Consider the following 10091-nt stretch of genomic DNA (forward strand, 5'->3'; position numbering starts at 1 on the left):
GTGACTTTTTTTTTTTTGGTGCGAGAACACTTAGGCAAATTTTTAAGTATACAGTACTACACTTAATCTTAACCAAAAGGCCAAGAAGCGATTAAGTATACAATACTGTATTGTATAGGCGCTGTGCTGTACCCAGAGAGGACTTACTCATCTTATATAACCGAAACTTTGTACCCTTTGACTAATACGTCCTCGTTTCCCCTCTCCCCATTCCCTGGCAACCACTATTCTACTCTCTGCCTCTGCACGTTTGACTCTTTCAGATTACTCAATAAGTGAGATCATGCAGTATTTGTCATTTCTGTGTCTGGCTTATCCCACTTAGCCAAAGGTCCTTTAGGTTCATCTGAGTTGTTGCAAATGGCAGGATTTCCTTCTTTTTTTCCTAATGTGGTAAAACACAAATAAGATAAAATTTACCACCTTAACCATTTTTTGAGTATACAGTTCAGTAGTATCAAATACTCGTACATTCATATTGTGCAACCATCATTTACCATCTATCCCCATAACTCTTCATTTTGTAAAACTGAAACTATACCCATTAAACAATAACCCTCCATTTCCTCTGACCCCAGCCCCTGGTAACAACATTATACTTTCTGTCTTTATGATTTTGACTCTTCTACAAACCTCACATAAGTGGAATCATACAGTATTTGTGTTTTAGTGACTGGCTTATTTCAATTAGCATAATGCCCTTTCATCCATCTTGTAGCATATTGTAGAATTTTGTTCCAATTAAAGGTTGAATAATATTCCATTGTATGTATGTACCACATTTTGTTTGTTCTCCCATCAACGGACACTTGGGTTGCTTTCAAGTTTTAGCTATTATGAATAATACTGCTATCAACATGGGTGTACAAATACCTCACCTCTTCAAGACCCTGTTTTTGATTCTTTTGGGTATATATCCAGAAGTGGAATTACATCATATGGTAGCTCTATTTTTAATTTATTGAGGAACCGTACACTGTTTTCCATAGTGGCTATACCATTTTTCATTCCCACCAACGGTGCACAAGAGTTGCAATTTCTTTACATCCTTGTCAACACTTTTGGGTTTTTTGATAGTAGCCGTCCTAGTTGCTATGAGGTAGTATCCCATTGTAGTTTTGATTTGCATTTCCCTAGTGATGTTGAGCGTCTTTTCATGTGGTTATTGGCCATTTGTGTATCTTCTTTGGAGAAATGCCTACTCAAGTTCTTTGCCCATTTTTAAATCGGGTTGTTTTTGTTGTTGAGTTCGCTATATATTCTGGATATTAATCTCTTAATCAGTTATATGATTTGTAAATATTTTCTCCTATGTGGGTTGCCTTTTTTACTCTGGATAGTATCTTTGGATGCACAAAATTTAAAAATTTTCATGAAGTCCAAATTATCTTTTTGTTGTTGTTAACTGTGCCTTTGGTGTCATATCCAAGAGATCACTGCCAAATTCAGTGTTGTGAAGCTGTTGTCCTATGTTTTCTTTTAAGAGTTACATTGTTTTAGGTCTTTCATTTAGGTCCCTTACTCACTTAGAGTTAATTTTTGTATGTGGTAGGTGAGGGTCCAACTTCATTCTTTTGTGTGTGGATATCCAATTTTTCCAACACTGTTTGTTGGAAAAGACTGTGCTTTCCCCACTGAATGGTCTTGGCACCCTTGTCAAAAATCATTTGACCGTATATGTGAGGGTTTATTTCTGGGCTCTCTGTTCCATTCATCTATATGTCTATCTTTAGGCCAATACCACACTCTTTTGATTACTGTAGATTTGTAGTAAGTTTTAAAATCAGGAAGTGTGAGCCCAGTTTTGTTCATTTTCAAGATTGTTTTGGCTATTTGGGATCCGTTGAAATTCCATATGAATTTTAGGATGGGTTTTTCTATTTTTGCAAAAAATATCATTGGTATTTTAATCAGGATTGCATTGAATCTATAGATTGCTTTGGGTAGTATTCACATTTTAACAATAGTAAGTCTTTGAGTCCAGAACATAGAATAAGTTTCCATTTACGAGACTGTCTTATTTAATTTCTTTTGGTAGTGTTTTGCAGTTTTCATTGTACATGTCTTTCACATCCTTGATTAATTCCTAATTTTATTGTTTTTCATGCTACTGTAAATGGAATTGTTTTCATAATTTGCTTTTCAGATTATTCATTGTTTGTGTATAGAAATGCCACTGAATTTGTCTGTTGACTTTGTGTCCTGCTACCATGTTTCTCCGAAAATAAGACCTCACTGAACAATCAGCTCTAATGTGTCTTTTGGAGCAAAAATTAATATAAGACCCGGTATTATATTATATTATATTACACTATACTATGTTATATTACATTACATTATATTATATTATATTATATATTAAAGACCCGGTCTTACAGTAAAATAAGACCGGGTCTTATGTTAATTTTTGCTCCAGAAGATGCATTAGAGCTGATTGTCCGGCTAGTTCTTATTTTTGGGGGAACGCGGTAGTATGCAGAATTCATTTATTAATTCTAACTTTTTTGGTGGAATCTTGTGAGTTTTCTATTATCAGAGCATATCATCTGCAAATAGATGATTTTACTTCTTTTCAAATTTGTATGCTTTTTACTTCTTTTTCTTGTCTAATTGCTTTGACGAGAACTTCTAGTACTATGTTGAATAGAAATAGTGAGAGCGGGCATCTTTACCCTGTTCCTGGTCACAGAGAAAGCTTTTAGTCTTTCATCGAGTATGATGTTCCCTGTGGGTTTTCATAATAGCTTTTATTATGTTGAGGTAGTTTGCTTATGTTTGTAGTCTACTGATTATTTTTATCATGGAAATGAGTTGAAATTTGTCAGATACTTTTTCTATTATCAATTGAGATGATCATGTTTTTTCTTCATCCTGTTTATGTGGCATATTATATGGGTTGATTTTCATATATTGAACCATCCTTGCATTCCACCAGGATTAAATCCCACTTGCTCGTGGTGTATAATCTTTTTAACATGCTGTTGAATTCAGTTTGTTTTTTTGTTGAGGATTTTTACATCAGTGGTCATAAGGGATATTTGTCTATAGTTTTATTTTCTTACAGTGTCTCTGTCTGGCTTTGGTAATCAAGGTAATGCTGGCCTCAGCGAATAAGTTGGGATGTTTTCTCTTCAAAATTTTGGCAAGTTTGAAAAGGTTTGGTAGTCTTTAAATGTTTTATAGAATTAATCAGTGAAGGGTTTTGGGGGAGATTTTTTGATCGTTGATTCAATCTCCTGACTAGTTATAGGTATTTATATTTGTATTTCTCTATGATTTAGTTTTGGTATGTTTTGTGTTTCTAGGAATTTGTCCATTTCATCTAGGTTATCCAATTTGTTGGCATACAGTTGTTCATAGTACTCTTATAATCCTTCTTATTTCTGTAGAATCGGTAGCAATAGCTCTACTTTTATTTCTGATTTTAGTAGTTTGAGCCTTTTTTCTTTTTTCTTAGTCCATCTAGCTAAAAGTTAGTCATTTTTGTTGATCTTCTTTTTCTATTTCAAAGAACCAACTTTTGGTTTCATTGATTTTTCTATTCTTTATTTTTCTCTGCTCAAATCTTCATTATTTCCTTCTTCTGCTAGCTTTGGGTTTAGTTTGTTCTTCTAGTCCCTTGAGTTGTAAAGTTAGTTATTTTAAGGTCTTTCTTGTTGTTTTTTTCTTTTTTAAAAAACTTTTTTTTATAGATAAATATAGTTGACATAATATTATGTTAGTTTCAGGTGTGCAACATAGTGATTTGTTATTTATATACCTTACAATATCACAGTAAGTGTGGTCACTATACAAATTTATTATATTATTGACTATTTTCCCTATGCTGTACATTATACCCCTGTGACTTATTTATTTTATAACTAGAAGTGTGTACCTCATATTCCCCTTCACATTTTTCATCCTTTCCCCATGCGCCTCCCCTCTGGCAACCATAAGTTTGTTCTCTGTGTCTATGAGTGTTTCCGTTTTGTTTTTTCTAGATTCCACATATAAGTGAAATCATATAGTATTTGTCTTTCTCTTATTTTACTTAGTATAATACTCTCTAGGTCTGTCTATGTTGTTGCAATTGGCAAGATTTCATTTTTTCTTTTTCTTTTTTATGGCTGAGGAATATTCTGTACATACATTTTCTTTATTCATGCATCTATCGGGATACCTGGGCTGCTTCCATATCTTGGCTATTGTAAATAATGCTGCAATGAACATAGGGGTGCATTTGTTTTTTCCAATTAGTGTTTTCATTTTCTTTGTCTAAATGCCCAGAAGTGGAATTGATGAGTTGTATGGTAGTTCTATTTTTAATTTTTTGAGCAACCTCCATATTGCTTTTCATATTGGCTGCATCAGTTTACATTCCCACCAACAGTGCAGGAGAAAATTCCTTTTTTCCACATCCTCACCAACACTTGTTATTTGTTGCCTTTTTGATAATAATCATTCTGACAGATGTGAGGTGATACCTCATTGTGGCTTTGATTTGCATTTCCCGGTGCTTAGTGATGTTGAGCATCTTTTCATGTTTTTGCCCATGTGTGTATCTTTTTTGGAGAAGTGTCTATTCAGGTCCTCTGTACATTCTTTAATTGGATTGTTTGTGGGTTTTTTTTGGATGTTCATTTGTATGATTTCTTCATATATTTTGGATATTAACCCCTTATCAGATATATCATTTGTAAATATCTTTTCACATTCAGTAGGTTGTCATTTCACTTTGTTAATGGTTTCCTTGGTATGTAAAAGCTTTTTACATCGGTCCCGTTTGTTGTAGTCCCATTTGTTTATGTTTGCTTTTGTTGCCCTTACCTGAGGAGACCTATCAAAAAAAATGTTTCTAAGGCCGATGTCAAGAGTTTAGTGCCTATGTTTTCTTCTGGGAGTTCTGTGGTTTCAGGTCTTACATTTAAATCTTTAGTCCATTTTGAGTTATTTTTGTATGTGGTGTAAGAAAGTGGTCTAGTTTCATTTTTTATTGCATGTATCTGTCCCGTTTTCCCAACACCATTTATTGAAGAGACTATCTTTTCCCCAGTATATATATTTCTGCCTCATTTGTCATAGATTAATTAAGCATATGAGTGTGGGTTAATTTCTAGGCTTTCTACCGTGTTTCCCCCGAAAATAAGACCTAGCTGGACAATCACCTTAATTCGTCTTTTGGAGCAAAAATTAATGTAAGACTTGATCTTATTTTACTATAACATAAGACCTGGTCTCAAATAATATAATGTGATTATAATATAATATAATATAATATAATATAATATAATATAATATAATGTAATAGACTGGTTCTTATATTAATTTTTGCTCCAAAAGATGCATTAGAGCTGAGTGTCTAGTTAGGTCCTATTTTCAGGGAAACAGGGTATTTCATTCCATTGAACTGTGTCTGTTTTGTGCTGGTACCATACTGTTTTGATTATGTAACTTTGTAGTATACTTTGAAATCGGATCGTGATACCTCCAGTTTTGTTCTTCTCTTTCAAGATTGTTTTGGCTAATTCAGGGTCTTTTGTGGTTCCACATAAATTTTAGGATTACTTTTCCTAGTTCTGTGAAAAATGCCATTGGTATTTTGATAGGGATTGCACTGAATTTGTAGATTGTTTTGGGTAATATGGACATTTAAAAACATTAATTCTTTCAATCTGTGAGCATAGTATATCTTTTCATTTATTTTAGTCATCTTCAGTTCTTTTCATCAGTGTTTCACAGTTTTCAGAGTACAGCAGGTCTTTCGCCTTCTTGGTTAAATTTATTCCTAGGTATTTTTATTTTATTTTATGCAGTTGTAAATGGGATTGTTTTCTTAATTTCTCTTTTGATAATTTGTTAGTGTATAGACATGCCACTGAATTTAATAAACTATAAATTTTTTATTCAGTAACTTTACTGAATTCATTAGTTCTAATAGTTTTTTAGTAGATGAGTAGGTTTTTTAATTATATAGTAGCATCTATAAATAGTGACAATTTTGCTTCTTCCTTTCCAATTTGGATGCGTTGCCTTTTTTCTTTTCTGATTGCTGTAGCAAGGACTTTCAGTACTATGTTGAATAAAAGTTGTAAGAGTGGGCATCCTTGTCTTGTTCCTGATCTTAGGGGAAAAGCTTGTAGCTTTTCACTGTTGAGTATGATGTTAGCTGTAGGTTTGTCATATGTGGCCTTTATTATATTGAAGTAAGTTCCCTCTATTCCCACTTTGTTGAGACTCTTTGTCATAAATGATTGTTGTATTTTGTCAAATACTTTTCTGCTTTTATTGAGATGATTACGTAATTTTTATTCTTTGTTTTGGTAATATGTATTATGTTGATTGATTTGCAGATATTGATCATCCTTGCATTCCTGGAATCAATCCCACTTGATCATAATGTATGATCTTTTAAATGTATTGTTGAATTTGGTTTGCTAATATTTTGTTGAGAAATTTTGCATCTATGTTCATCAGTGACATTAGTCTGTAATTTTCTTTTTTTTGTAGTGTCTTTGTCTGATTTTGGTGTCGTTTTTTTTTTTTTTAATGTAAGTATTTATAGCTATAAATTTCTCCCTCAGCACTGCTTTTGCTGCATTCCATGAGTTTTGATATATTATGTTGTCATTTTCATTCATTTCTAAGTATTTTCTAATTTCCCTTTTGATTTCTCCTTTGATCCATTGGTTGTTTAAAAGTGTTGATTTCTACAATGTTGTCAATTTTCCTTCTGTTATTGATTTCTAACTTTATGGTCAGAAAAGATGTTTTGTATATCTATGTTTTAAAATCTATTAGGACTTAGTTTGTGGCCAATATTATGGTCTATCCTGGGATATCTTCCAAGTACACTTGAGAAGAATGTGTATGCTGCTGTTTTGGATAGAGTCTTCAGTATATGTCTGTTAGATTTAGGTGATTTCTTTGTGAAGTCCTTTATTTCCTGTCTTGTCTGATTATTTATCCATTATTGTGAGTGGGGTATTGAAGTCCCCAACTATTACTGTAAAACTGTCTATTTCTCCCTTAAATTTTGTTAGGTTTTGCTTCACATATTTTGAAGACTTGTCATTAGGTGTGTAAATGTTTTTCTTTTCTTTTCCTTAGGTGTGTAAATGTTTATAGTTGTTATATCTTATTGCTGCATTAAGCCTTTTAAAAACTATATAGAATGTTCTTTGTCTCTTGAAACCTTTTTTTATTTAAAGTCTCTTTTGTCTGATAGAGTATAGCTACCCTGCTATCTTTTGGTTACTCTTTGCCTGGTATATCTGTTTCCATTCTATCACTTTTCAACCTGTTTGGGTCTTTGGATCGTAGTGCTTGTAGACAGCATATAGTTGGATCAGGTGTTTTTATCTATTCTACCAATCTCTATCTTTTCATTAAGAATTTAATCCAGTTACACACAAAGTAATTACAGATAAGGAGAGACTTCTGTTATTAAGCTGTTTGTTTTTTATATGCCTTAGAGCTTTTCTTGTCCTTCATTTTCTGCATGACTGTCTTGTGTTTGGTTAATTTTTTATTTTATAGTGAAATTTAAAAAATTCCTTTCTCATTTCCTTTTTTTTTGGTGTATTCTGTATAGCTATGTTCTTTGTGGTTGCCATGGGGATTGCATTTAACATGCTAAAGTTATAACTCTAATTTGAATTTATACCAGTTTAGCTTCAATTACACACAAACTCCTTTACAGCTGCTCCCCTACCCCTTTTGGTTATTGATATGACAAAATTATATCTTTATAAATTGTATGCCCCAAAACATAAACTAATAATCTCTTAAATCCACTAGGCTCTTAAACTTACAGAAAATCAGATTTGGAGTTATAAATCAAAGTTAACAGTAATACTAGATTTTACACTAATGATTGTTTTTTTCTCCTTCAAATTTGTTAGTCTCTTAAATCATGTAGAAAACAAAAAGTGCAGTTACAAAACCATTGTTATGATAATACTAGCTTTTATAATTGCTCATGTTTTTACCTTTATTGAGATCTTTTTTTCTCCATATGGCTTCAAGTTACTGTCTAGTCTCCTTTCTTTTCACTTAGGAGGACTCCCTTGAGAATTTCGTGTATGGCCGATCTAGTGGTCACGAGCTACCTCAGCTTTGTTTAATCTGGAAATGTCTCAATTTCTCCCTCACTTTTTTGAAGGATATTTTTGCTGAATATAGGCTTCTTGGTTGACAATTTTTTTCTTTTAGCACTTGGAATGTATCAGCCCCCTCCCTCTCTTCTGGCCTCTGAAGTATATGATGAGAAATCTTGTGATCTTGTATGTGATGATTTGCTTCTCTCTTTGTTGCTTTCAGAATTTTCTGTCTTTGGCTTCTGAAAGTTTGATTGTAATGTGTCTCAGTGTGAGTCTGAGTTCTTAATTGAAGTTTGTTGAGCTTGGATGTTTATCTTCATGTCTGTAATAAATTTGGAAAGTTTTCAACCACTGTTTCTTCAAAAATTCTCTGTGCCCTTTTTCTTTTCTCCTTCTGAAACTTCCACGATTGCATATGTTGGTCCACCTGATGGTGTATCACAGGTCCTTTAGTCTCTGTTCACTTGTTTAAATCTTATTTCTTTCTATTCCTTAGACTTGATAATTTGCATTGTTCTATCTTCAGGTTTGCTGATTTAAAACTGCCTTTGAATACCTCTAGTGTATTTTTCATTATCAGTTATTGTACTTTTCAGCTCTAGGATTTCTTTTTGGTTTCTTTTTAGGTTTTATACCTCTTTATTAATATTTCCATTTTGTTCACACTGTTTTTCTTGACTTTCTCCACGTCTTCCTTTAATTCTTTGAGTATCTTTACGGGAGTTATCTTAAAGTCTTTGTCTGGTAGATCTGCCATCAGGTCTTTTTCAGGGGCAGTTGCTGTTGATTTAGTTTTTTTCTTTTGAATGGGCCATACTTTCCTGTTTTTTTCTATATCTTTTGATTTTTTTGTTGAACATTGGACATTTGAATCTAATGTGATAACGCTGGAAATCAGATTTTCTCCCTCCCCCATGGTTTGCTTTTTTTTTTTGCTTCTTATTGTTTTTGTTAATTTTGGGAGGAGGTTTGATTTTGTAGGGCATTGTTGTGCTGAGGATCAGCTTGAGGTGTAAACTTAAGGTCTTTTCTGAGCCTTTCCCTGGACGTGCATGGTCACTTTCCCTGGACGTGCATGGTCACTTACAGGTCAACTTTCCCTGTACTGTATATGGCATTGTTTTTAAATGTCCTACTCTTTAATATCTGGATTCCAAAAGGGGAAAAAGCAAAAAAATAATGGGGGAAAGAGGAGTGTTGGCCTTTTAAATCTCCTGGAAGTTGTTTTGGCCAGAGGGGGAGGGATTTGCAACAATGGAGGGAGGTACAACAATAGTGCCTGCCTGCCATTTGGTATATACCTCTGTAATCAGAAGAAACAATCAGTGATCATAGCACAGATCCCCAATATTTGGAGGATAGAGTCCTTTTTGCCCACCCTGGCTTCCTTAAAGTTCTGTGCAAGCCACTCCAGATATAGGTGCACAGCTACCTGCTACATGGCTGAGGTGGGCGATGGATAGTTTCTACTGTGCTGAGAACTGAAATTGATGAAAATTAACCCCAATTTACTGTCCAAGCCTTTCCCTGGAAGTTGTAAGCCTTCAAGAGACACCAGATTTCCCAAATAGTTACATCAGGCAGATTCTGCCAGTGTAGTTGTCGTTTAGGTAGGGAGACAGTTTCCTGGTGCTTCCTACTCTGCAATCATCCAGGAACCCTTCTCTTTTTTTTTTTAAGGCTAAATAATATTTCATTGTATGTGTATACCACATTTTCTTTATTCATTCATTGATAGATGGACACTTGCATTGCTTTCATATCTTGGTTATGTGAATAGCTGCAGTGAACATGGAAGTGCAGATACCTTGAGATCCTGTTTGCGTGACTCTTGGTTGAAGGTTTTAGAATCTTATGGGAATCTGATGGTAATAATTATCAATCTCATATTAAAGTAGCCTCCTGCTTATGGGCTATGCAGTGTCACAGGAAGCACAGTGTACTCATTTCATTGTTTTTTCCATTTGATAAATTACCTGAAGTGAAGAGATACTATTTGCTTCATTCTAG

At 33.6% G+C, this 10091-nt stretch overlaps 1 protein-coding gene across 2 annotated transcripts in view; it reads left to right on the top strand.

Moving 5' to 3' along the window:
• The window catches only part of CCNT1 (cyclin T1), a 35699-nt gene that overhangs the window by 19542 nt on the left and 6066 nt on the right, over positions 1 to 10091 (top strand). The gene's annotated exons all lie outside the window — the stretch shown is intronic.

The sequence above is a fragment of the Rhinolophus sinicus genome, linkage group LG02, assembly GCF_036562045.2.
Source record: "Rhinolophus sinicus isolate RSC01 linkage group LG02, ASM3656204v1, whole genome shotgun sequence".
Lineage (NCBI taxonomy): Eukaryota > Metazoa > Chordata > Mammalia > Chiroptera > Rhinolophidae > Rhinolophus > Rhinolophus sinicus.